The sequence below is a fragment of the Magnolia sinica genome, chromosome 7 (assembly GCF_029962835.1).
Source record: "Magnolia sinica isolate HGM2019 chromosome 7, MsV1, whole genome shotgun sequence".
Classification (NCBI taxonomy): Eukaryota; Viridiplantae; Streptophyta; class Magnoliopsida; order Magnoliales; family Magnoliaceae; genus Magnolia; species Magnolia sinica.
Genome location: NC_080579.1, coordinates 13,346,139 through 13,374,048, shown reverse-complemented (window position 1 = coordinate 13,374,048; position 27,910 = coordinate 13,346,139). Strand labels below are relative to the sequence as shown.

Here is a 27,910-nt window from a genome sequence, read left to right as displayed (position 1 = left end):
CCCTTAACAAGGCGAGGAAGGGCCGAAACGTCTGAGAAGAAACTGATGCATGAAATGGCTGCGGTGCGTGTTTGAGGGATCTTGGTACTACAATACAGCCATCTACACATAGCAGCATCTTTCGATGAGTAGAGATTGAAGAGAAAGATTCTTTGATTAAAAGTATGAAAGTCGAGCAAATATGTCATTTGAGAGGGATCAAGTCCATTTCATTGGATTCCTCACTGGCGCCCTTGATTGTAAAAATGCATGTGGTTGTCTTCAAAGAATCACTGATGCATGAAAGTGGTGCCTGCAAAATAAAGAGAAATTTTATATTTAAAAAAATGTTCAAGTAGAGGCATCGGGGCACAACCTATTTTTTGAAGGCTCCAATCCACTCCCCAATTTCTCCAACAAGCATTTTAGAAATTCCATTGTGTGTATGCCAAGTAGAAAATGATGCATGGATTCAATCCATGGCTCCGTGGCAGACACTGCGTTTCAACATCGAGGTCATGGGTTCAGGTGCCCATGTGGGTGTGTAAAAAATTTAAAAGAAAAAAACAAGGTGGAAAAGATGCATAAATTTTATAAATAGAAGAAATTCAACTTATCGTTAGCAAAATGACATTACATCTCAATTCGTGGCAGGGAACGATAAGTCATAGTAAAATGTTGATGCCTAACAATGATGTATCACACATCTCCTACTTTTTTCAATTCTTCTAATAGTTCCAGAGGTTTTAGGGATTTTTCAATTTACAAATAGCATTTTATCATGTTATTATAAATATTAGCATTGATGTCTCACTAGTACATATCTTAATTAAATATGGCAATAGCATATATCTCTTGGCTTCTCACTATGAACAACAATTTTGGCGTAGCGGTGTCATTACTATTAAGAAAGGTGATATTCCATACAAGGATAGATTTTATTTTCATTGTAATTTTTTTCCACATAATGTAAAAAACTAATTTGAGGAATATTTTAATTTTTCTTATATTTCATTGAAAGAATGCATATGAATAAATACAAGGGGAATAGCCCACGAAAAGAAATTTATAATTAATTGCAAGCTAACATCTTCCTAATCAAATCTGACAATATAGGAAAAATTACAAGGAAAATGAAATCAATCGTAACACATAGAAGGGGAAATATCATCTTTCCTAATAATTAACGATGATATTATAAGTAATTTAGTCCACTAAACTTCATCTGTAAGGGATTCTAATTAACAATGTTATGTTCTTTTCTATCACTACTTCAACAATTTTTATCATGTCATTTCCATCATGATCTTAGACCAACTTCTATATGAGATGCTCTAGCCAATGTCTTATTTCGACTATATAAGCCACCAAAATAGAATGTCCACGGCATGCTCCTCTTTGATGTGTAGCTTGAGCAGATGTGGGCATCAAAGAGAAGTATTCATAATGCTCCATTGATTCGCATGAGGTTTTAAGCTTACAGAGTGGTGGACTATGAAGGGAAGAATCATAATTTGATCTTGATTTGTTGACATCTTTAAGAGAACTTTTCTTTAGTTCCAAAATTTGTGACTTATTGTTGTACTTCTGTGGAAGTAGGGCAAGGTAGATTCCGTTGACCTATGAACCGTAAGCAAGGCTCTTCACAATCCAATGAATTCGTGACGACTTCTTTGTTAAAACGGGACTATAGGACATTTTCATTTTTAACCATCAAATGAATGTCCACAATTTAATAGTAAAATCATCAAATAAACATAATGTTGGAATTGTTTCTTGAGAATTGCTTATGTGAAACAGCATTTTATATGCATACCATTTAAGGATCTACTAGACCTGAAATATGTAACCAATAAGCTAGTAAAAATGAAAATCAAGACCATCAATTGTAGGCAGTGAGATAAAATGGTTCCTAGGCCATAAAAAATATATTTGCTTCTTGAAATGAAGGTCTAGGCGAACGAAAAACTTATGATTAAATAAGCGTAATCTTAAAATTAAAGCGTAAATTCCATTTTATACAAAGACAGTTTTAGAGGACCCCCTTCTCAATAATACATTATTGGATATCATTGCTGCATGAATAAAATGGAGTGAAATTTCACAATAAAATATATGTATGCATGAATGCACACATGCGTGACCTACGGTCTAACTGAATTTATGGCCATTGATAGAGGGGAATTTCGGAAAAGGATTCATGTAGCCAACCTCAATTAGTTGGGATAAGGCTTAGATGATGATGATGAATAGCGCAACACCAACTTGAAATGCATAAAATATGTAATTGTTTAAATATCTCTAGAAAAGGGAAGGAAAAAAAAAATCGTCCAACATCGTTACTGTAAAGGGAATGCCTCAAGCAAATATGTTGTGAGGAGATATACATTTATAGATAGAAGATACATGGTAGCTGTACAATTACAAATATGAAAACAAATATACAAGGAAAACAAACTGCTACAATTGTGGAGAATCACTGATATCTTGGTCATAATTAGAGGAGTAAGATTGTCCTCTAATATCCCCCTTTAAAGTTGGCGTGGTAGAAAGAGGAAAAACGCACAACTTGCCATGATCCAATAAAAAATGTAATTTGGCCACTGCTTTTGTGAAAACATCAGCTAGCTGTAGGTGTGAGGGGACAAAGCCAAGACTAATAATCCTTCGAGCAACAAGTTCCCAAACAAAATGATAGTCAATATCAATATGTTTGGAGCGAGATTTGGTGACCAGGTTGGAAGCAATGAATATGGCACTATTGTTGTTGCATAAGAGTCTCGGAGGAGAGGGGAGGGTGATCTGGAGTTCTCTAAGAAGTTGAAGTGTCCATGAAAGTTCTGTAGCAACAGAGGCAAGAGCACGGTATTCGACCTCAGCACTAGAGCGTGCAATGGTAGTTTGCTTTTTAGAGCACCATGAAATTAAGTTGCGGCCAAGATAAACAGCAAATCCGGTTGTTGAACGCCAAGTGACGGGACAGCCGGCCCAATCGGCATCAGAATAGCCGAGCAAAGTCAGAGAGGAATCCCGTGAGAGTTGCAGGCCATAATGGTAGGTTCCTTTGATATAGCGTAAAATACGCTTCAAGGCTCTAAAATGATCAACGGTGGGAGCATGCATATATTGACATATAGAGTTAACACTGTAGGATAAATCCGGCCGCGTAAGAGTCAAATATTGTAATGCACCAGCTAGTGAACGAAATTGTGTAGCATCTTAATAAGAAGTACCAGAATCGGTTAGATGAGATCCCACCAAAAAAAGGAGTTGAGATAGGCTTGCAATCGACCATTTCTGCTCGAGTCAACAGATCAAGCACATATTTAGCTTGGCTGAGAAAAAGACCCTTGTCATTTCTAACAATTTCAATCCCCAAAAAATAGTGTAGACCACCGAGATCCTTCATGAAAAATTCTTTTGTCAGCTGATTAATGAGAGAACGAAGCATAGAAGAATTGCTTCCTGTTATTACCATATCATCGACATGTAGAAGAAGATAAATAACACCATGAGGACTATGATAGACAAAGAGAGAGGAATCAACATGACTAGCAATAAACCCAATACCAAGTAAAAATTGGTTAAAACACTGAAACCATGCTCGAGGACCCTGTTTAAGACCATAAAGAGCACGTTGTAAGCGACAGACATGAGTTGAGAATTACGGATCAATGTAGCCTGGGGGTTGCTCCATATAGACTTCCTTAGAGAGAAACCCGTGAAGGAAGGCATTTTTTACGTCAAGTTAACGTAAAGGCCAATTATTCATAGCAGCAAGGGACAAAATAATGCGAACAGAAGCAGGTTGAACAACAGAACTAAAAGTTTCTTCAAAATCAATGCCACGCTTTTGAGAAAAACCTTGCGCTACTAGACGAGCTTTGTGATGCTCAATTGATCCGTCGGCATGAAGCTTGGTCTTAAAAATCCATCTACAACCTACAACATTATGATCAGCTGGACGAGAAAATAATCGCCATGTGTTATTGTACTTGAGAGCGGCAATTTTATCATCCATTGCCAAGAGCCATGTTGGATGCTTGATAGCTGACTTAAAACCATGAGGCTCTTTAACCGCAAGATGTACCTGAAACCACGGAGGAGTAGGGAAAGCACATAACAAATGAATAATGCGGGGTTTAACAATACCATCCCGAGCACGGGTGATCATGGGGTGAGAAGAGGTAGGCGGTTGGACAGCGGAAGAAGAGGCAGGTGGTGGGACGTCCAAGGCTAGTTCAAGCGAATAAGGCTAAGAGGGTGTGAAGGGAGGCATGAGAAGGGGACTTGAGTCAGTACAAGGAACACAAGGTGTGGGGGCCGAACTAGAAGCGGGAGTCACACCTATGAGGAAAGAACTGTCACTAAGAAGAAAACTGTTACAAGTATCAGTAAAAGTGACATAATCAGTGCCAACCGAAGAAGGAATAGTGGAGGTGGCATAAGGAAAATAATCCTCAAAAAATTGAACATGGCGAGACACATAGACCCATTTAGTTTTCTTATCCAAGCAACGAAAACCCTTATGAAGAGAACTATAGCCAATAAAAACACAAGGGATAGAGCGAGGTGATAATTTATTGGGCATATAATCACGTAGAAAGGAAAAACAAAGACAACCAAATGTATGAAGTATAGAATAAGAAGGAATTTTACCATATAGAATTTTTAACACATGTAGGAGTTGGGCCATCACATCTTGGCCCAAGGGTGATGGAGTTTGATGAGATAGCATGGGTGGAAACAAGGACTCGCCCAACTACTTGATATTTGGCCCATAGAGGAACCCATCACAATGAAATAATATAGGAGACCCAAGGGTTCATGATGTGGCCTATCTTCCAATACCAATTAGGCTATAAGGTTATGCCCATACCACACTTAACTAAGAGACTAGCCCAAGAAGAATCCTAGTTGGGATGGGAATGGGCCTCTAATCATACACTAATTAAGCCCAAAAATTTGATTTTACTATCGAATTGATTAATGACATATTGGTAAGATACTGACATAAATCCTCCTCAAAAATCTAGCTGGGCCAACTATTGCCCCAAGCGAGAGAAATCATCTATAGAACAATAGTATTGGGCTCAATAACCGGATCAAATTGGCCAGCCCACCCAAATTTCTGCAGGTTGAATCCGTTGGAGCAATTTGATTCAACATTTGGAAAAGAAGTGGTGATTTTTCTAATTGAGTTTTGATAATTAATTCTTGAAAATATGGCTCACACACATCATGCTATTCAAAGGGCCCCAAACTAGATGTGAAAAGAAGGATATGTGCAATACAAATATAGAAATGGGCACAAGAATTACATAGAAAAGACTGGACAGCCCACGATCAAGAATATAGAGCCCTTTTTCATAGCACCTGGCAGGGATGTCCCTTGTGTAGGCAGCCCTATGGGCCTGGGGTATCTGGTCCAAAAATTCACCCAAAAATTCACCTAATCGGTTCTAATTGAATAAAAAGGAGGCAAGTATGATTTTTAAAGGATGAGAAGCAACAAGAGAAGGGATCCCATATGGATGGGTGGTGGGACATTCAACAGGCATCAAGGTGGGGCCCACGAAGCAGGCTGGATGCCCCAGCTTGGGCATCCTGCCTAGCGGACTACTTCCAGCTATACCACGGGAAACTCAAATGTATTTTTGGTTTGAAATTTTATAGAGTGATACTTCTATAGGTGACCTACACCCCCATAAAATTTTTAAAACCTTCTAATGTACATATGCATACTTAGATTTATTTAAATAAAATAGACTGTCCAGAAAATTTGTTTGACCTGGACGTCCCAATGCGGTGGGCTAGTCCGGCCCTCGCCACTGTGTAGTGTGCACAGAGGTCCATTGGCCTTGAAATTTGGTAAGTGGATCCTAGAATTGAATGGGTGGACCATATCTCCACAAAATTTCAGAATTTTTAGACCGATATATAAATATTTTAATTTATTTAAATAAATCAATCTATCCTAAAATCGGACTGATCTGGACACCGTATTGTAATGGGTCAGTCCAGCCACCACCATGGTGTGTACAGGTGTCCATTGGCCCCAAAATTTTGTAGGTGGGTCCTATAATAAGTGAAACACCTCTCTGTAGTTCTCTGGTCTTTGAACTTTAAGAAAAAGAAACTTCAAGGGCCAGCCAAGCATCACGAGCTGTAGTGCAATTAACGACTTCAGCCATACATTCCTCAGTGAGAGAGGCATAGAGAAGGCTGAGTAAAATGCGATCCTGCGTGTGCCATGTCTTGTAGGCAAGATTAGAAACAAGGTCATTGCCAGCATGGACTTGAGCAGTGGGTGCAGACAAAGACTCATCCAAATAGCCCATAAGATCCTGACTTTCAAGCGGGAGAACAAACTAACGACGCCACAAGAGATAATTTGTGGGAGTGAGTTTGATGGTGACCATGTGAACCATTGTATTGAGCGGAAGTAGAGAAGTGTTGTATTCGGCCATGGAAAAAAAAAAAAACCAGCAAAGGGTTGACCTATTGGCTTTGATACCATGTAAAGGGAATGCCTCAAGCAAATATGCTGTGAGGAGATATACATTTATAGACAGAAGATACATGGTAGCTGTACAATTACAAATATGGAAACAAATATACAAGGAAACAAACTGCTACAATTGTGGAGAATCACTGATATCTTGGTCATAATCAGAGGATGTGCTCTGCAAATCCACTAACACGACGTGCTCTGCACATTCCTTGTCATCACTCTCATCCTCCTCAATACATGGCTGGACACATCAGCCTATATCTCAATAGTCTCATTATCTCAGCCATAAAAAGGGTATGTGGCCTTCCTCAGTAGGCCCCACATAAGTCCAGATCACATACTAGGACTAGAAGGGATTGACATGAAAGGTGAATATAGTGAAGGATTAAAAGGGAAAAGAGAAGTGTCCAATGATCATGGAGTTAGGTGGTTTCCAAGAGCATCCAATACACAAACTTGCTAGATTTAACAATACAAAAATATAAATAAAACTTTACAAAACTTTCTCGCTACTTAACATGTGCGCTGAATCCCCAAATAAAACTTAAATAAAAGTAGCAAATGTGTTTTTCCACAAATAACATTTATCATCCAAAAAAAAATAATAATAATAATCAGAGAAGAGAAGAAGAAAAGAGAGTAATCCGGCCATGGGGGTAGGGCCCCGCCACTAATGGGCCCTCCCAAGAGTGAATCATACCCATACAACTACATTAATTGAACATGCAACATAAAATCACTACATGCATGATCTATAATTGCTATGGATGGTTGAGATGTCATCTCAACTTGATCCTTAGGGTCTAGATGACCTTAAAATGGAGTGGATCATTAAATACATCATGATGGGGTCCATGGAGAATGGCCCCATCATGGATCATGACATGCATGTAGGATGGGCCAAAGGGTCACATCCATGGGATCAAATGGGATCCCTACCATGGATTGGTGGGTCCCATATGGTCCATCTAGGAAGAAAAATAAGATTAAAGGGGTAGAAAAGAAGATCAGCAATTATAATCACTCACCTTAATGGATCCCACTCCAAGCTTACATCAATCTTCTCTTCATGCTCCAAGGGACATGTTTCAATGGGTGAGATGGATTGTTGAAGGTTAGATGGTAGGGGATTTGAGGGAGAAGGGGCTGGAGAAGAGAGGAAGATGGAAGGGAAGTTGTTGGGGAAGAAGAGAAGAGAGAGAGAGAGAGAAATGAGAGGGAAAGAGAGAGAGAGAGAGAGAGACAAATGAGAGGGAAAGAGAGAGAGAGAGACTTTTAAGACTTGTAATAATGAACTCTCTCTCTCCTAGGCAATGATGGTGGCATATGGTGGTATTAAAAAGGCTTAGGATCATAGCCTTTCTAGAAATCTTAGCCTAGGGTGAAATGATGACATGGGAAAAAGTGCAACCCATGGTGGGGTCCACCAATCATGCAATCAATGACCCATATCGATCAATGATCATAACTTGAGATGTACATATCGGATTAACGCACGGGACGCGGCGTTAGAATCGCGGCGACGAGACGGACGCAATGACATAGGTCTCATGTCAACCCGAGTTGGGTTTACATGACCGAACTCAAGGGTATCCGCAAACACTATCCGAAGGTCGCGGGTCACCGAAATTTGACCGGTAGGACCACAGGACCAAAATGAACAAAATGCATACTCACACACACACACACAAGTGAACTCGGGTCGGGTCTTACAAAGATAGAGTGAAATTTCACAGTAAAATATATGTATGCATGAATGCACGCATGCATGACCTACGGTCTAACTGAATTTATGGCCCTTGATAGAGGGGAATTGCAGAAAATGATTCATGTAGCCAACCTCAATTAGTTGGGATAAGGCTTAGATGATGATGATGTTGAATAGCGCAACACCAACTTGAAATGCATAAAATATGTAATTGTTTGCATATCTCTAGAAAAAAAAAAAAAAACCTTCCAACATCGTTCCGCCCCAAATCCACTAACATTATGTGCTCTGCACATTCCTAGTCATCACTCTCATCCTCTTCAATTGTATTACCTCTCCTAGCTAACAGTCCCAGCTAGTGGACGGTTATCTTCTTCTGTCAACACAGAGAAAAAAAAAATAGTTTGTATTAATACAGATAAATATTCAAGGAGATGTCACAATTAAAGTTGAAAAAGGATTGACATGAAAGGTGAATATAGTGAAGGATAAAAGGGAAAAGAGAAGTATGTGCACTGATAGAAAATATGGAGATTCAGGAATAGTTTTCCACAAACACCAATACTACAAACCTTCCATTAGATTGATAACAATACCAAAAAAAAAAACCTCATATCACAAAACCATTACTATAAACCCATTACAATTCGAGAAAATAACAAAAGGTTATTTCGAAAAATAAGACAATTATAATAAAAGTAGCAAATGTGTTTTCGACAAATACCACAATTACAGAGAGAGAGAGAGTATCATCCCACCACACGTTTGCCACATTTATTATGCACAGAGAGAGAGAGAGAGAGAGAGAGAGAGAGAGAGCCACTTAAAAGCACACACGAAATCTTGGGATTTATATATTATAAAAAGATAGCCTCGCCTTCTCTCCCCTCAAACACCACAATTACAATAGAAACATAAACGAATTTGAAATAAAAAAGAAGTAGCTACATTTAAAATGTCTAGCAGATTAATGAGAATCATTGACAGGACAACAGCCCCAGCAGTGGAAAAAGCGCAAAGAGCAGCCCTTTAAGGACGCCCAGAGGAGAATGGGCATTAGCCATGGCCCACCCTTGAGAAGCTCTGCATCCACACCTAAAGATGATGAATTAAAGGTACCCCCATGATCACCTACACCTCGAAAAGCAAGCATTAAGCAAACAAAGGAATACATTCTTGCAATATTTCCCATGAAAATATAAAGATTTGGAGCCCATCATGAGAAAATCATGTCCCCAAGCACACTCCCTGTGATTTGCAATAATATTACAAGTGATCAATTACACAAATGGAAAGTTTAGGGCCGAAAGGATCTAATAACCAATTGAGGCATCAATGTTAGTAGATTTACTTATGATTGTGTAGGCTTCATTTTTCAGGAATGGTTACCATCCATTCCTCTATTCATTTGAGGGTAGTGTTCAAAAATGGAAAACGGATTGTGTAGGCTTCATTTTTTTGCTTTTCTTGTCCCAAATCTAGCTTGGCTATATTTCACATCTAGCCTATAATGTCACAGATATTGATTTGGTGGAAAAGCATCCCAATCACTCCAATCTTTCAGGATATCCAAATGCACCCTTCTTTCACACAAAATAACTGAGGTTTTGGGATTTTTTATAGTGAGTTGTAGAGAGTGAGATCTTAGTTTGCACTCGCCATTTGCCAATTTAATAAATACAGTCCTAAGTTGAAAATGGATAGATATGTTCATATCATAGCATAATGCGAACCAAAATCAGAATAACTAGTATCAAATGTAGTGGGCAAATACTAATGGGAGAAAGCAACTCAAATAAAATTTAAGTATGTATTGGATAGCAAATCAACTATCAATTGCCTTGCAATTATGTTATTGAGAAATAAGTTGATAAACATATATGATTTTGCAAGATTATAGCAACTAAAATAGAATTTGTTTATTTGAAACTACATCAACAACAATATTGGTTCTGAAAAATATTAATTAAGGGTGTGTCTGATTGGACCAAATATCATGATATTTGGTGCAACCAACCTAAGCATTAGCAATTTTGTTATTCCTAGTTGTAGAGCTGCCAAGATCCTATAGTATGAGCATGACCCAAATATATGACATATGACCTATTGTTAGGAAAATGTATGGGCAACCTGCTTGCAGGAACAACAAACTTGCATGCCTTCAACGCTGCTTACAAACACCAATATTAGCCTCTTGAATCATGCCAACATGATTTGTGTTGTTACCATTGCTAAAGTGCATTTTCCAGTTCCTTCTTTTACCAACCTAGTAACTAGTGCAAGTAAATCATAATTGAAGATGGTCCGTTGGAATCTTCTTTCTTGCTCATATCAACTGAAGCAGAACAAACATGAAGATGTCATATCAATAAAGGCTCACAAATTGTCCACAATAGTTGCACCCAAAAGAATCAGATCCTTTTCCATAAAATCTGTGAACCGTCCAAGGAGGTAGTGACCGCGTTGAAGTCCCCACAAACAATCCAAGGGCCAGGGAGGGTGGCAGACTGATTAACTAAGTCAGCCCATAGCTCCCTAACTCTGAAAGAGAGGAATTGGTCAGACAAAGAAGGAGAATCAACCGAGAGAGAAGCGTGGTGGAAAACCTAGATCTTGCCTCCAAGTAGAATACTCTCGACTCTTCAAGTTTCCTATAAGCAAGCATCAGTGTTGGCAAGCCTGCATCTCCATATTCATTCAAATGCCTAATAGTATCCAAGTCATATTCTCTTCCATTTTTTGATAGCTGATCAAGTGCTTGAAAGAAAGCACAATCATATATGTAGATCTGAGAGCTAAAATATCTAGATCGATGAAGTATGAGTACAGGAACATGTCAAAAGTTAAAAATGTTACATCACCATGCTCTAAGAGAGAATGTATAGTTAAGAAACTCAGAATTTTTATTAACAAATAGGAGAAGTGCGCTTTTATATTCACATACATTCTAGGAAGAATGCTTAGTGGATTCGAGTGAGTGCACCTCTATGGGGTTCACCACTCGCATGTTGCAAACAGGCACATGTGGCCAATTTGCTTCTTAACATTGTCTAGAATTCCCAATGTTCAAATAATAAATGACCAATCATTAATATCTAAATTGCTACAAATTTTAAGAAATAGTTCAGATTACCCATGGGATTTGTGGACGATTATCAAAACTGCCCTACACAATATCAATGCTTGGGATAATTTTGGGAAGTAATCTAGCTTCGTAGTTGGCTCACCATTTCCAAGAAGGCTTGTTAGCTCATTCTTGGAATTGGTGGCTATGATCATCTGACCAGTAGAAGTTCTAACATGAACCATCGGATACTTTACATGTCACTTTTATGGACGTTGTAAGCTTGATATTTCATTTTGTACTGCTCTTTGATGGAATATTGTAATTCCGTCATTAGTGAATGCCTTTGGCTATAGCATTGTTTTCAAATGAAAATAAGAGTGGAATAATAGGGAACTTCTTTGTGGCGCATGTAGTTTTCATGCGTAGCGGCCTATTGAGATGTGGAGCCACATCTGGACGGCCGCTCGACCAGTCGAGTGCCCTGCTTGACCGGTCGAGTGGCCTCCTCAACCAGTCGTGGACGACTCAAAGTCCAGCGAGCATCGGTTTTTTTGTTCTGCAGTACTTGACCGGTTGAGGCCCATGCTCAACCAGTCAAGTACCCTGCTCGATCAGTCGAGGTTACGTAGATTCATTTCCGAATTTGATGCGGACTGTAGATTTTTGAATTGGCTTTCGCAAGGGTGCGAGAGGGGAGTTGCCTAAACTATAAATAGGGATCCCTAGGGATTTTCTAGGTATTATGAGAGTTATTCCAAGGTGTGGGCAAAGGGTTTTCTCTGTACTTCCAAGGGAGAAGTTAGTATATTACCTTGTAATATTCGTTTTAATTCATAGTGGAAGTTTGCATCCGTGGTTTTTTTTTTTTTTTTTTCCTTTGTTGGGGTTTTTCCACGTATATATTGTCTTGTGGTTTGTTTGGAATGCTTTATTCTTCTTCTAGTTATATTTCTTCTTATTTATCATTTGTGGGTGTAGACCGGAGATTGGATTTAAGTTCACTGCGTTGTTGGTGTGCTGCGCAACAGGGGCCCATGAACAATTATATGAGCCATTGATATGATGGCCCCATCCAAATTGGAAGATTTGATCATCTAATCATTAGTCGTTTTCCCCTTAAATATGGATAGTTGGTCTGCATCTCTTCAACCATGTATTTGGATGTCAACGAATAAAAAGCAAGAGTTGTCTAACTAAGAATATTTTTTGGGCATCCATCCCTCAATAATGATAGACACCAGTTCAACAGTCTGGATCATGAGACCATTGGGTCCCAATATACTCCATGAACAAGAGAGAAGTTTCCTTGTGGCCACTAACAAACTGAGACTTACTAAAAAAAACATATATAATATTTGTTACCTTAATGTGAAGGTTGACTATCGTAATTGAGTCTGTTCTAATAGCTTCTTTTTCCACAATTGGATGATTTGGGATGAAATCCATGACCTCAACCAATGATCGTCTTTGGGTCCCATGTTTGTGGCCAATTCCTGAAAGACCATTAATTCAGATGATAATCAATTCATATAAGAAGAAAAAAATAAATTGAATTAGATACATGACGTGAACACCACTAATCAGAATTATAGCGATCATGGCATCCATTGTTACGCTATTTATACACAACCCATAGTTTCTTTCATACAACTATTATGGTAATACAATCGCCGTTACATTTAAACTTACAATAATCTAATTATATATTATGATGGGTCCAGTTCCATGGTTCATTGGTAGATAGATTGCATTTCAACAATGAGGTCATACATTTGGTTGCCCATATATTATGGGTGTGTGTGTAAAAAAAAACAAAAGAAGAAGAGGGAGGTGATTCCATATGGTATGGGACCACTTCCTGACAAAGATGGGCACACGTGTCAATATCAAACAAATGCTTGATTAGATCTTTCCATTAGGTGGACTATACTGTCTAATTATTTTGGCCTAAAAAGTCAGGCTATTTTTCAAGTTGGCCATGTCCTGCAAAATATATGGAAGGCTAAAAAATTTATTAACTGCATATTTTCTTTTCACGTTGCGGTGCACCTTGAGTGAAATTGCCTACTTTTAAGGCAGAAGATGTAAGCATTATTTCCTACTACATGCGAAGCTCAAATCTTTGACAAGTGTTTCATATCAACACGTGCCTATTTGTAATGTGCTTGCAAGATTGGCCTTAGCCTGGCCCAGCCTCCTAAGCCCCGGCCCTAATTGGTCTAAGGACTCGATCCTTGCCCTGGCCATATAAGGTCAGGTTGAGATAGGGGTAGCTCGGTAAGATAAAGAGTTATATGATCAAAGGTTTGAAATAGTCAAAATCTAGAAAATATTTAGTATCCCTGCACCCATGAAAGGATCCATTATATAAATGGTTTTTATTATAGAAATATGACCTATAATTCAAAAGGTGCTTTTTAACTCCACAAAAATTGAATGGGACCATCACGAGTTTCTTCATTTCGCCCATTCGTTTGTACAACGGTAACACTGATTATTGCAACAGACCAAATTAAAGGGCCACCTGGGACAATCTGGCTAGGACACTGGGCTTAGATTTGAAACATGAGCTCGGCCCTCTAGCGAAGACATTGGGCCTAGATTTCAAACATGAGCTTAGACCCTCTGGTCAAGTTTAGGGGGCCAGCCCCCACAAGGTTGGGTTGGGTGGTGTGACCCATTGCAACCCCTAGCTGAGACATGTTGAATTACAAACCTCAACACACACACACAAGGCTACACCAGCAGGAACGGTTAGGAGAGGGATGCCCACCATTGATCAGTGTTGAGCCTCCCAAGCTTCAGAATAGCCTAGTTTTTTAGGTGTGCCATCATATTAGTTAAATATTTCATATGAATTGAATGGAATAAACGCTTCATACAGCCCAGGCGACCCACCTGAGTCATCGATTGATCAAATCTTTGGGCCCTTGGCCAACAAGGGAGTATGTGCAACATAGTTTTGTGGATCTCATCAACATATCATGGTGGGCCCACACAACTCATTTGCACTGAATACCATGAAAAAGTTTGCACTTGTTCATTTTCCATATGTATGAAACTAGTACTTCAAATTTAAACATGACGTCTACTTTAATTTCTAACTACCATTTTTGGATTTTTACCATGAGGAATTATGAGCCAAGTTTTCAGGTTGGTACTTTTCAGGGGTTAAAATGACCTAAATGCCTCATTATTTTTCTCTAAAAAGAAAGTGGTAAAATAGCCCACTTGGTGCATGCATGGCATCCAACCTGTCCAACAAATGCATCACCGCATGATGATTAGAATAAGCAAAACTCAGGCTGTCCGATCATCAGGTGGGCCACATCATCGAAACAATGTACAAAACGATCCAAATTCATATGTGCTCCATTTGATGATGGGACAAGCTGGAATTTTGGTTCGTCTAATCGCCAAGGTGATGCATCGATCTATTTGATGGAATATTGGATATTAAACATGTGTCAAATGATCTCCATAGGGAAAAAAAAAAAAGCTTTATTGCTAGAGAAAAGAATTGGATGCTGGGGTCATTAGGCTCTCCAAAAGAATTTTCCAGTAGAATCACAGTTAATTAAATATCCACGATAAAATAGACAAACGTCCATTTTAACTACCGCTGCATGTGCCAATGTGGAAGATACGAGCTCTCCATCAAGTGGGACATGCTAAAGCCAATATTCTGGCTAAAACATCAAGATGGTCGTTTTTCCTAGCCATTTATTTGTTTCATATATTGTGCCTAGCTGATAGAAAACTATCAGTTATTTAGGCTAGGTGATGTAGACAATGGGACTGCCTGATAGACTGCCTGGATCTTGCACATTTATGCCATGTTAGCATGTGCACTGGCATGTAGATGCACTCAACTGTAAATGCATGTGGCCTTCACAAAACTTAAAAAAAATTTGAATGAAGAGCAAATATGAAAACACAACACAGAAATGACAACATAGAGAAGATGCCAAAAGATAAAGGGTCTCAACCGATCAATGTGGTAATAAAGAAGAGAAGCGTACATCAAGAGGGGCCACCAGCTCGGTAGCCCCTTTAAAAAATTATATGGAAATATACCTATTGCACAAGCCGAAAAGGCACCTTTCATGGCACCTTTGATCGCTTGGTATGCAATTCAATTCAAAACTAAAAGAGAAATCAACACCTCGCAAGAGCATATAATTGAGAAAACATTGAAACTCCTTAACACATTTATAGAAGGACTGTACAACGCACATGTGACAGGTTGCCACCGATGGGCTGCATGCATTTGTGAATGCATGTTAGGTAAGATTCGCTTCAAGCACCGAAACGCATGCATGTTAGGTAAGATTCATGCAATGTACCAAAATGCAGGCATGTTAGGTAAGATTTGTGCCAGGCATCAAAACACATGCATATTAGGTAATATTTGTGCCAAGTGCCAAAATGCATGCATGTTAGGCAGGATTCTCGCTAGGTCCCAAAAGACACTTGGCGGAAGCACACAAGGAAAAGGTAGGGCCTCTACCTAGCTTTGCTAGGAGAGCACACGATGAAAGGATCAAACTATGGCAAGTAGAGTGTGGTCATGGACCACACCTAGGTTTGTTCAACACGAATTTCAAATTGGTGGGGCCAGGCCTATTAGGATACTCATATTCAAATTTTTGAATTTCATAAGCCTGAGTCCAGCCTACTGACAACACTTGCCAAGCCCCTAGTTTAATTGTATAGTGCTTTGAAATTGGATGTGTTGGATTTTATTAGAAATGCGTGCAATGGAATTTAAATATTTTTTTAAAAAAATCCTTCTTTTAAATTAACCCTAGGATCTCTAGTCTGGATCATCCTAGATTTTTACAATATCTAAACCTACGTACTTTGATGTAATATATGGGCACGATGTAGATTTTTTAATTTGTCGATGCCAATCGTCCAACACTGGAGGTGTCTCTCTCCCAATCTATACCAGATTGAGGGCGTATGAGAATACACGTCTCCCTTGGGGATAGGGGTGAGTGACACACCACCATTTGCTCCTATGACCCCACATATTCACACTTGCGTGGAGAGGTGAGAAGAGGGAGATGGAATCTCTCTCTCACCACTTAGATGAATGTACCCAGCCACACCCATTTTTATTGGCCGAGTAGTAACTCCATAAAGTGAGCCGAAGCCTTACAATCATGATCTTAATCCTTATACATTCTGAGGTCTAGAGATTAATCTCATGCATCATCAAGCCTAATCAAAGTCTACGCTAATGGGCTCGACTAGTAACTTGATCTTGAACCACTAATGTAAGTGTCCACATGTTCAATAGGATTCTTATCCACTCACACTCATATGTGAGGTAGGGAAAAGGCAATATCGATACCAAGTCCAAGTCCACCCTCAAAGGTGGAGACATTTCATATATGGTCATTCTTCACATGATGTGATGATTATAGATCTATTTTGAAACCTATGAGGGAGTGTTTGGCGCATAGAATTAGATGGTATTAAGTGGTATAGAACTTTAAATCTCTTGGTTTGAAAAATCATCCTTGTTTGGTCCATCATGCGTTTCCAACATTGAATCTTGCACATGGAGTAGGGAGGGTTAGGGAGGGCTTTCTGCTACTCAACCAGGATTAGCGAAATCTATGGGATTCCCTCCTAAAAGCATGAGTTAGGAAGTTCTTACGCTGGGAAGGGAGGTGAGGCCCACCTTGATATTTGTGAGGAATCCACCCCGCTCATCTATTTTACAAGATCATTTTAGTGTGTGCGACCCAAAAAGAGGTAGATTTAAAACTCAAGTGGGCCACACAAGAGAAAACAGTGGGGATTGAGTGACCACCATTGAAACATTCATATGGCCACAAAAGTTTTGTATCGCAATAAAGTTTTCTATGTTGTCAGTTCATCCCAGCAGGAATGAACTTATAAACAGTTAGGATGACATATAAACATCAAGGTGGATCTCAGGAAGGTTTCAACAGTAGGAAATTCTTTCCCCACTCTTTCCTCTCGTATGGCCCACTTGAGTTTTGGATTTGCTTGACTTTTGGTAGCATGTCCTGAAATGATCTCATAAAATAGATGGACGGGGTGGATTACTTACCTGTAGTTTTCAAGATTGGTAGTCGTTTTCCATGTACAACCAAACACTAAATGAATAAAAACATGTATTTAAGCCATACATCCTACATGATCCAAACACCAAAGTGAATAGGCTCACTCCCATGGCATTAAGAGACAATCCGATGACAAGTGCATTTATTGCAAAAAAGCAATTCTATCCAACTTAAAACCATCTAATTCCATGCACCAAACACCCCTTGAAGGTTATGGTACAATATGATACTAAGATCCATGAACCATAATCCCCCCTCAATCAATGACCTTCATGTCCAATCTTGAGTTCCCAATTATTGATAGAATCATTGTGACCCAATCATGTGAGAATCGAGGGACCTTACTTACTTCAAACATTCACCGAAGAAAATGAAGGTTGTTGCAAATGTTTGGGTCTTCCATATCATCTCATGGATAATAATGGGGCTTTTGATGCGGTAGTCAAGTGATTGGAGAGAGGGCCGAGAACCCTTGACTTATAGGGCTAATAGGTAGTAGAATCTTTTCCATCATCAGATTCCTCCCCTCCTTTCTCCTTCACCAGGCCTCATCAATGCCATGCTTATTACGACTCAAACTCTTTATTTGGTATGGTGCTTACGGGGTGTATTAAAATGCCTGTATACTCAACAACTCTATGGGTCCCACCTGATTGCTTTGGATTGGTCCACAGTCTAAATGCAATCTATAAATTTTTTATGGAGAACGTCCCATCTTCCCTCTCATGTGGTCCATTTGACGATCAATCAAACTAATTTTTTGGGGCCATAGAAGAGCATCAAGGGAAGCACATGAAGGAAAAATTGGATGTACCATACATAGTATGGTAGGGCCCAAACATCATGGGTGTGTATCAACCATCATGTTTTATTATGTATAATTTCCTTTTAGTTGAAAAGAGTTTGTCAATAATCTAAAACATGGCTTCTTGCTAGGTTTCATATTATAATTTTCATAGTACAACTAAAAGTTGTAATATGTTTATAGCCAGTAAAGCCTTTGTAAGGAAATACAAGTATCCAAACAGTTATGCAATTCGACTCTGTATAATCACTTTACAACTTAAATATTTTACAGACTTCCAAACGACTTTTTAGTGTAAAATCAACTCTGATCAATAGTTTCTATACACAATTTTAGTTCTTGAAGTGAAAATAAAAATCAGCTAGATTCACAAATCATGAGTCACACCAAATGCAACTATGTGAATGGGATGCCTTCTATAGGTTTGTATGTGGGCCACCATGTGGCTTATCTTTCATCAAACCCGTTAATCAAATCTAACTCACCAGGATGAAGAGAATATAGAAAACTCAACCTATTAAAATACTCAAATGAGCCACACCATATGAACTTGCTGGTTTTGGGAGCAAGTTTACATTGTTTCCATTGGTGTGGTCCATAAGTGTGTGGTGTGGGTGAAATCTCAACCACAAGCACCCATTTTTAAATTCCCAAAATACCCACGACTTTATTTATCATGTCTTTTTATATTCCTTAAACACATAAAGTTGTCTGCCATTGGAAACTAACTGCAGGGCAAAAATTCCCCTACCATTGGTGTTATATATGTAAAGATAATTATATATATTGAGCTTTGCCAAGCTACACACCCATACATATCGGCACACCACTATCTATGCATGTGCCAACAAGTGTCATGTCCAAGCCATTCATCAAAAGGATACCACAATGTATATTCCCTATCTCAAGAATCTAGTAGGTTCACTAAATAGGTGCGCCACAATTACCTGGACAGATGTACGTCTATGAGTAACTTCTCTGACCCATCAATTTATTTCTAATATCATGGCACACCTAATATTATATGGATCACCTTTATCTTTGGGCAGTAAAATCTACACAATGAGGTCCACTAGATGGATGGTTTGGATACTGCACTTGACTGTCAAGTTGTGTGTGTGGTAGTGCATGCATTAGTTGACTTGCACATCCATCAAGGTTCAACAAAGCTCATATTGATTATCTTAGCAACATAATAAGGTTTTGTAACACAACACACAATGTAAATCCATCAAAGGGTACCAACCGGATTTGGGTCTTCAAAAATGTGACCCGGACTCGAAAGGACCCCAACTCAACAAGACACAAGCCTAATTAAGCTAATTATGGGTACTATAGGATCCGATCCATTGACATCTCCACCAAAACTATCATATTAATGAGAAATGATTAGTAGATTATGAACCACCGTGATATGATGTCAATCACAATATACCCTGTGATATCTTAAAAGAACTTGAAAAAAATAATAGACAAAACCAAAGTCTTTAAAATGAGTTTAGATGCCATTTACTCTGATCTCATTGGTCTACTGCCCTATTACAATGGGGAGCGGATTAGGTGGTACCTGAGTGGGTGTAACTCTTACCGTGGGGTCCACCTTGATGATGTGTTGTTTCTACGCCTTCCATCCATTTCTCCAACCCATTTTAAGGATGTGGTCCCAAAAATTAAGCAGATCCAAATATCAGGTAGACCACATCACAGGAAACAATGGTAATTGAAAGCTCACCATTAAAAACTTCTCAGGTGGGGGGCCCACCGTAAGCAAATCCATAATGCTTATTTGCCATCCAACCCATTGATAAGATTTTTTTTTTATTTTTTATTTTTAAAAAAAGACTTGAATGAAGGGATAATACAAAGATTAGCTTGATCCAAAAAAATTGTAGCCTGCAAAAAAAAATAGTGGTCATTCACCTCTTTTCCAGTGGTGTGGTCCACCAAAGATTTGGATCTGCTTAAGTTTTAGGTTAAGGTCCTAAAATGAGCTGAAAAAATGGATGGGATGCATTGATACATAACACATTCATCAAGGTGGGCCCCATACGGCAAGGGTAACACCTAATCCACTCTCATTAATTCTCACATGTACATCTACTTAAATAAGGAGATGCTATGTCAATGGACCACACGGCGCATCCCATGCCCATCTCTTCTCCATAGATATCAGAAGCCTCCTCCCCGTGAACTTTTTTATGTTATTCTCTGCATCACGAATTGACGGAGCGTGATGGTTGGGAACCTTGTGGTTGTAGGAAGCAATTTTCTGAGCTGGTATTAGAATTGCAATTATATGCCAGAAAAGTAACGATGATTTGGGACAATATCGATCTATCACCTTAGATTTTATGATAACCACCATCCAATTACTCACCAAATGGATTGGTGTGTTTAATTTAATCGCATCTATATACATGGATGTCTGAGGGATCTTGCTATTACAGTATAGCCATCTACACATAACAGTCTCCTTTGATGAGTAAAGATTGAAGAGAAAGATTCTTTGATTAAAAGTATGAAAGTCGAGCAAATATGTCATTTGAGAGAGATAAGGTCTGTTTCATTGGACTCATCACTAGCCTCCTTAATCGTAAAAATGCATACAGTGCATGTTTGAGGGATCTTGCTACTATATTATAGCCATCTACACATAGCAGCCTCCTTCGATGAGTAGAGATTGAAGAGAAAGATTCTTTGATTAAAGGTAAGAACATCGAGCAAATATGTCATTTGAGAGGGATCAAGTTCATTTCATTGGACTCCTCACTAGCGCCCTGGGTCGTAAAAATGCATGCGGTTGTCTTCAAAGAATCACTGGCACATGAATATGGTGCCTACAAAATAAAGAGAGATTTTATATTAAAAAAACGTTCAAGTAGAAGCAGCAGGGCACAACCTATTTTTTGAAGGGCCAATCCACTACTCAATTCCCCCAACAAACATATTTAGAAATCCCCTTGTATGTATGCCAAGTGAAAAATGATGCATGGATTCAACCCATGGCTCAGTGGTAGACAGTGCTTCTCAAGAAACAACCCATGGCTCAGTGGTGGACGGTGCTTTTCAACCTCTAGCACCTACATAATTGATTCTCAGGAAACAATTCTATGGAATTGTTTCTTGAGAATTGCTTATGTGAAACAGCATTTTACATGCATACCATTTAAGGATCTACTAGACCAGAAATATGTAACCAATAAGCTAGTAAAAATGAAAATTAAGCCCATCAATTGTAGGCGGCGAGGGAAAATGGTTCCTAGGCCATAAAAAAATATATTTGCTTCTTGAAATGGAGATCTAGGCAAACGAAAAACTTATGAGTAAACAAGCGTAATCTTAAAATTAAAGCATAAATTCCATTTTATACAGAGGCAAAGTTTTAGAGGACCCCTTCTCAATAATACATTATTGGAAATCATTGCTACATGAATAAAATAGAGTAAAATTTCACAGTAAAATATATGTATTCATGAATGCACTCATGCGTGACCTACGGTCTAACTGAATTTATGGCCCTTGATAGCGGGGAATTGTGGAAAAGGATTCATGTAGCCAGTCTCAATAAATTGGAATAAGGCTTAGATGATGATGATGATGCATAGCGCAACACCAACTTGAAATGAATAAAATATGTAATTGTTTGCATATCTCTATAAAAGGAAAGGAAAAATAAAAAAAAACCTTCCAATATCGTTGCGCCCCAAATCCACTAACATAATGTGCTCTGCAAATTCCTTGTCATCATTTAATAGCTGTTTTTCTAACATCTCATCCTCCTCAATTGTATTACCTCTCCTAACCGTCCCAGCTAGTGGACGGTTATATTCTTCTGTCAACACAGAAAAAAAAAAAATTTATAGTTTGTATTATTACAGATAAATATTCAAGGAGATGTCACAATTAGAGTTGAAAAAGGATTGACATGAAAGGCGATTATAGTGAAGGATAAAAGGGAAAAGGGAAGTACGTGCGCTGATAGAAAATCTGGAGATTCAGGAATAATAGGGAACTACTTTGCAGTGCATGTAGTTTTCATGCATAGGGGCCAACGCACACTTATCTGAGCCATTGATATGATGGCCCCATCCAAATTGGAAAATCTGATCGTCCGATCATTAGCTGTTTTCCCCTTAAATGTGGATAGTTCGTCTACATGTCTTCAACCATGTATTTGCATTTCAAAGAATAAAAGGCAAGAGTTGTCTAACTAAGAATATTTTTGGGCATGGTCCATCCATCAATGATGATAGACACTGGTTCAATAGTTTCGATCATGAGACAATTGGGTCTCAATAAACTCCATGAACAAGAGAGAAGTTTCCTTGTGGCCACTAACAACCTGAGACTTACTATAAAAAAATATATATATAATATTTTTTACCTTAATGTGAAGGTTGACTATCGTAATTGAGTCAGTTCTAATAGCTTCTTTTTCCAAAATTGGAAGATCTGGGATCAAATCCATGACCTCAACCAAGGATCGTCTTTGGGTCCTATGTTTGTGGCCCATTCCTGAAAGACCATTAACTCAGATGATAATCAATTCTTAGAAGGAAAAAAAAAAAATTTAATTAGATACATGATGTGAACACCACTAATCAGAATTATAGCGATCATGGCATCGATTGTTATGCTATTTATACACATCCTACAGTTTCTATCATACAACTATTATGGTAATATAATCATCGTTACATTTAAACTTACAATGATATTCTTATATATTATGATGGGTCCAGTTCCATAGTTCAGTGGTAGACAGATTGCATTTCAACAACGAGGTCATACATTTGGGTGCCCATATAGTATAGATGGGTGTGTGTTTAAAATATATATATATATATATATATATGTATATATATATATATATATATATATATATATATATATATATATATATATATATATCCATCCATACAAGACAAGCAGCCAATCAAATCAAACGTGATTCCATATGGTATGGGACCACTACCTGACAAAGATGGGCACACATGTCAATATCAAACACATGCTGATTAGATCTTTCCATTAGGTGGACTATACTGTTTAATACTTTTGACCTAAAAAGTCAGGCAATTTTTCAAGTTGGCCATGACCTGCAAAATATATGGAAGGCTAAAAAAATTATTTAACTGCATATGCTCTTTGCACGTTGCAGTGCACCTTGAGTGAAACTGCCTACTTTTAAGGCAAAAGATGTAAGCGTTATTTCCAACCACATGCGAAGCTCGAATCTTTGACAAGTGTTTCATATCGGCACGTGTCTATTTGTGGATGCTACACAAAGGGTTGGGAATGTGCTTACAAGATTGGTCTAAGGACTCGGTCCTTGCCCTGGCCATATAAGGTCAATCTTTAATTTCTAACTACCATTTTCGGATTTAAACATGACATCTACTTTACCCTGAGGAATTACGAGCCAAATTTTCAGGTTGGTACTTTTCAGGGGTTAAAATGACCTAAATGCCTCTTTATTTTTCTCTAAAAAGAAAGTGGTAAAACAGGCCCACTTGGTGCATGGATGACATCCAACCTGTCCAACAGACGCATCACCGCATGATGATTAGAATAAGCAAAACTCGGGCTGTCTGATCATCAGGTGGCCACATCATCAAAACAATGTACAAAGGGATCCAAATTCACATGTGCTCCGTTTGATGATGGGACAAGCTGGAATTTTGGTTCGTCTAATCGCCAAGGTGATGCATCGATCTATTTGATGGATTGGATATTAAATATGTGTCAAATGATGCCCAAAGGAAAAAAAGCTTTACTGATAGAGAAAAGAATTGGATGCTGGGGTCATTAGGCTCTCCAAAACCACCTTTGAGTTTCACTTTGTCAAGCATTATTTGGTATGTTAGAACTCTTGAGGAATTTTCCAGTAGAATCCATGTCATTTTCTAAGGAAAAAGAGAGAGAGAGAGAGAGAGAGAGAGAGAGAGAGAGAGAGAGAGAGAGAGAGAGAGAGAGAGAGAGAGAGGTCATGTACAACTCATTGCATGCTATGTGGGTATTACCTTTACTTGCGCACTGTTGTAAGGTGGGACTTCCCATCCATGCAGAAGATAGGCCCCACCATGACAATCATCTGGAAAAAAATCAAGCCAATCCACACATCATGCTGGCCGCATATGCGCCTGCGTTCAGATCACTGGCATATGGATTTTGACGGGTCACCTATACGATGAGTTAATTGGCTCTATTTCATGCCAAATGATTCATGGTGAGGCCCACCTGGATGTCTCAGATGTTCTACAAAGCATAACAAGTATCGTAGAAATATGAAAGCTCCTTTATTTTTCTTTAAAAAAAAAAAAAAAAAAACTCAGGCAAATTTTCATTTCAATGGCAACTATGCTATACAGCTATCAGGAGTAATTTCGGGTACCCCGTAGTAACATAAAACTGGGGGCACCTATCGTAAACATAGACAAAAAAAATGACTACCCCTTTATGAACCCAGGCCAACTTGATCCAAGAAAACCAAGCCCCGAATCTGAGCCGGAAGGTCTTTAGCATAATCAAAGGAGAGGGACGATTGCAACTCACTCCCTATACGGGGCCAAGCCATCAGCCGGACCATTCCCCTCTCTTTGAATGAGCTTGAGAGAGATATTACCCCTATCTATGAGTTTACCAATCCTGGTAATCCAAAATATGAAAGTTCCTTCACAGTTAATGGCCCACTTCATAAAGCTGTTACAACCAACTCAAATTTTATACTTGTTTATTAAGATGCACCTCAAGTCATAATTAATCAGATATCCATGATAAAATGGTCAAACGTCCATTTTCACCACTGCTGCATGTGCCAATGTGGAAGATATGAACAGTCCATCAAGTGGGACATGCTAAGCCAATATTCTGACCAAAAAATCAAGATGGTCCATTCATCAGGCGGGCCAAAGTGCATGTTTTTCCTAGCCATTTATTTGTTTCATATGTTGTGCCTAGCTGATAAAAAACTATCAGTTATTTGGGCCAGGTGATGTAACAGTGCGAACCACTTAATAGACTGCTTGGATCTTGCACATTTATGCCATGTTAGCATGTGCACTGGCGTGTAGATGCACTCAGCAGTAAATACACTGTCCTTAACAAAACCCAAAAATTAATTCGAATGGAGAGAAAATATGATAACACAGCACAGAGATGATGACATGGAAAGATTCAAATAAAAAATTAAATTACAAAAAAAAAAAAAATGCCCCGCACCATCAATATGGTAATAAAGAAGAAACTCCTTGATCATCAAACATCCATCAAAAGAGGGCCACCAGCCTAATAGCCCCTTTAAAAATTTATGTGGAATTATACCTATTGTAAAGTGCCACCAGCCGGAAAGGCACCTCTCATGGGAACTTTGATCGCTTGATATGTAATTCAATTCAAAACTAAGATAAATCACTACCGCCTCTCAAGAGTACATAATTGACAAAGCATTGAAACTCCTCAACACATATTTATACTAGGAATGGACAATGCACATGTGACAGGCTGCCACCGATGGGCTATATGCATTTGCACATGCATGTTAGGTAAGATTCGTTTCAGGCACCGAAACGCGTAAATGTTAGGTAAGATTCGTGCCAGGCACCAAAATGCAGGCATGTTAGGTAAGATTTGTTACAGGCGTCGAAACGCATGGATGTTAGGTAAGATTTATGCCAAGCGCCAAAATGCATGCATGTTAGGTAAGATTCATGCTAGGCCCCATAAGACACTTGGCGGAAGCACATGGGGAAAATGTGGGGCCTCAACCTAGATACCTAGGTTTGCTAGGAGAGCACACAATGAAAGGATCAAACTATGGCAAGTATAGAGTGGTCATGGACCAGACCTGGGTTGGTTCGGCCTGGATTTAAAACTGATACGGCTAGGCCTATTGGGACACTCATATTCACAATTTTGAATTTCTACAGCCTAAGTCCAACCTATTGACAGCACTTGCCTAACCCCTAGTGTAATTGTAAAGTGCTTTTAAATTTTATTTTATTTTTTAAGTTACAATTTCATTTCTATGGAGAAACTGTACAACAAACTGAACAATTCAAGCCTTCCCGAGGGACCACCTCGGAGAGGCCTATCATAACGGCTATAAATAGCCTAAAGATAAGATTCGCCCAAGGGGGCCTTCCTGATATCCCTAACTGACCCCAGCCCCACTTTATCCAGGAAGTATAGGCTTCTGATCTGCGCCGGGAGGTCCGAAATATTCATGAAATAAGTAAAGGATTGATTGTCACTATCGAGCCGAGCTAGCCCATCTGCCAGACCGTTAACTTCTCTTTAAAATGTGGGTAACAGTATATTGGACCTGGTTCTTAAGCTTGGTGATCCTTCTAACCCACTGCTTCCAACGCCAAGCAAGGTATCCTCTCTCGTTAAGCAGGCCCACCACCAGCCTGGAATCAGATTCCACCTCCACTTTATTCAGCCCATATTTAGAACAAAGCAAGAGCCCATCCCACACTGCCCGCAATTCTGCACGGTTATTGGAACCATCCCCGTACCCCGCTGATAATGCAAACAAGAACCTGCCATCACACCCTCTGCAAATACCCCCGCACCTCGACTGACCCGGGTTCCCTTGAGCATACCCATCAATGTTGAGCTTGGACTAGCCCCGCAGAGGATTCACCCATTTAACCCACTTGAAATGATGCTAGATTGGCGGGGGGATAGGCAGCCCCAACAGGGAATGAGATAAATCAGCAGACAAACTTCTCTTACCTTTCAACTTCAAGCCAATGTGCAGCATCTTGCACCACTAAGAAACTTGGGAAATAGCTGTTGTAACTCAGGAAAGTGCTTTTTAAATTGGATATGTTGGATTTTATTAGAAATGCAATTGAATTTAAACATTTTATTAAAAAAAAAAATCCATCTTTTAAATTAACCCTAGGATCTCTAGTATGGATCATCCCAAATTTCTACAATATCTAAACTTACGAACTTTAACACAGTATATGGGCATGATGTAGATTTTTTAATTTGTCAATGTTAATCCTCCAACATAGGAGGTGTCTCTTTCTCAATCTATCCCAAATTAAAGGCGTATGAGAACACACGTCTGCCTTGGTCGTAGGGGTGAGTGACACACCACCATCTGCGCCTATGGCCCCACATATTCAAACTTGCGGATAGAGATGTGAGAAGAGGGAGATGGACTCTCTCTCTCTCTCTCTCTCTCTCTCTCTCTCTCTCTCTCTCTCTCCACTTAGATGGATGTACCCAGCCACACCCAGTTTTATTGGCTGAATAGTAGCTCCATAAAGCGAGCTAAAGCCGTATAATCAGGATCTTAACCATTACATATTCCTGTCTACCGATTAATTCATGCATTATCAAGCCTAATCCAAGTTTAGGCTAATGGGCTCAACTAGCAACTTGATCTTGATCCACTAATGTAAGTGTCCAAATGTTCAATAGGATTCCTATCCACTTACACTCATATGTGGGTAGGGATAAGGCAAAATCAACACCAAGTCGGCCCTCCATGGTGGAGACATTTCATCCGAACCCAATATGGTCATTCTTCACATGATGTAATGATTATAGGTCCGTTTTGAAACCTATGAAGGTCATGGTACAAAAGGATACTGATATCCATGAACCATAATTCCCCTTATTCAATAACCGGTATGTCCAATCTCGAGTTCCAAAAAATGTCCAAAGGTGTCAATCCTCTCTCTCTCTCTCTCTCTCTCTCTCTCTCTCTCTATATATA

At 39.0% G+C, this 27,910-nt stretch overlaps 2 long non-coding RNA genes across 5 annotated transcripts; both read right to left on the bottom strand.

The window, feature by feature from the left end:
- Nucleotides 1-135: 135 nt before the first annotated feature.
- Nucleotides 136-25,606, bottom strand: LOC131251094 (uncharacterized). Of its 4 annotated transcripts, XR_009173581.1 has the most exons (5): nucleotides 25,530-25,606; nucleotides 15,346-15,369; nucleotides 12,631-12,761; nucleotides 8,447-8,577; nucleotides 136-292 (listed from the first exon to the last, which is right to left on the bottom strand). It is a non-coding gene; the product is annotated as an uncharacterized LOC131251094 (long non-coding RNA). The 4 variants fall into 4 exon arrangements; XR_009173580.1 differs by lacking the exon at nucleotides 25,530-25,606 and having other exon boundaries at nucleotides 15,346-15,441; XR_009173582.1 differs by lacking the exons at nucleotides 12,631-12,761; nucleotides 15,346-15,369; nucleotides 25,530-25,606 and adding an exon at nucleotides 9,150-9,195.
- Nucleotides 20,664-22,737, bottom strand: LOC131251095 (uncharacterized). Its single transcript, XR_009173583.1, has 3 exons — nucleotides 22,559-22,737; nucleotides 21,859-22,006; nucleotides 20,664-21,011 (listed from the first exon to the last, which is right to left on the bottom strand). It is a non-coding gene; the product is annotated as an uncharacterized LOC131251095 (long non-coding RNA).
- Nucleotides 25,607-27,910: the final 2,304 nt, after the last annotated feature.